Raw genomic sequence first — 1,474 nt, 5'->3', positions numbered from 1 at the left:
TATGGTTGGAACATAATAGTGAATTAGTGAAGTACTCACTATTAATCACTTATTATTTTCCTCAATATACTCTAAGGTACAACTTTTTTGTATTTATTGATAATTTTTACTTCAAAATAATCCTGTACCTAATTTATAATATTAATTCAACCTACAGGCTATAATAAAATATAACAACAATATAAAATATCCTGATTGACAAACCGCCTCCGCTCAGAATCGTTTTTAGTATACAATGATAATATGATATAATTGAATTCAAATTTAATACAATTCATTACATCCAATCCATACAGTGACCTAATTGTAACTTACTATACATTTTGTTATTTTATATTTTAACAAATAGTTTTCTACAAAATAATAAATAATCAAATATTTTCTTTGAATAAATTACATTCGAACAATGATACATAATGAATAGATACATAATTGAGTACATACATAATTATCAATGGGAAAATGGTATACACACACCGAAATCGTACAAATATACGATTTAAGGTTTCATAAAAGTTTGAAACCTCAAAAACGATGGAAGTCGATGCCCGATATGACATTACAAACAAATGCCGCAGTCGACGAACAAAATTAGATGCCATCCGTTTCATCCACTGAAGTTAAGATTTCGACGGATTCACTGTATGCAGTATCGACTAACAGCGCAGTAATAACACTTGAAACCACAGAACTTATCGATATCGACACGATGTTGTCCGTCTCGCCAGCTTGCACACCGGTTAAGCCGGTCGAATCCGACGCACAACACTTTAGTTCAATACAGAACACGAAACCACAGCTAATTGGTGATGCTGCAGAGTCAAAAAATAGCTTGACAAAACTGCCGGGCCATGAGACGGCCAGCTTACAGGAGATGGTAACCGGTGGTAGTCGTGGAGATGCTGTAGAAATGAACAAGGCAGCAACCATACCTAGACGTCGCTCAATATGGAGACGGCCGAAAAGATTCGCTCAGCGAATATTTTGCTGCGGGGCTAACAGTGACATAGACCATTAAGTATTTGTGTCTGGCTGCCGGCTGGACACCTTTGTTCGCGGGACAATGTTTAGTAAAAAAAAAATATATATACCTATCAAAAAAATTATAAATTATAACTATGCTTCCGTAATAATGTTTATGTAAATTGTATAATATTGAAATTGTATATGTAAATTGACTTGAATAAAATTGTGTGTTGTTATATAATATTTTATTTTTATTTGATAATATTATTAATAAATATGTCAACATGCTTGTATAAAGTTAACATGCGGCTTGTGGAAATTCTATGTATTTTGTTCAATGTTCAGGTATATTTACGGTTTTTTTTTACTTTTAACTTTTGAGTAGAATATTGTGTAGCCCTTAGGTAAGTAATAGGTAGGTACTATCAATGATCGTACATGTAAATTGTTATGAATATAATTTGACTTTGTAGCATTGATGCGAATAGTTAGTATAGTTTTGGTAGTG

This window comes from Acyrthosiphon pisum, chromosome A1 (assembly GCF_005508785.2).
Source record: "Acyrthosiphon pisum isolate AL4f chromosome A1, pea_aphid_22Mar2018_4r6ur, whole genome shotgun sequence".
NCBI lineage: Eukaryota > Metazoa > Arthropoda > Insecta > Hemiptera > Aphididae > Acyrthosiphon > Acyrthosiphon pisum.
The sequence above is the reverse complement of the archived record's forward strand: the minus strand, read 5'-3'. Positions refer to the sequence as shown.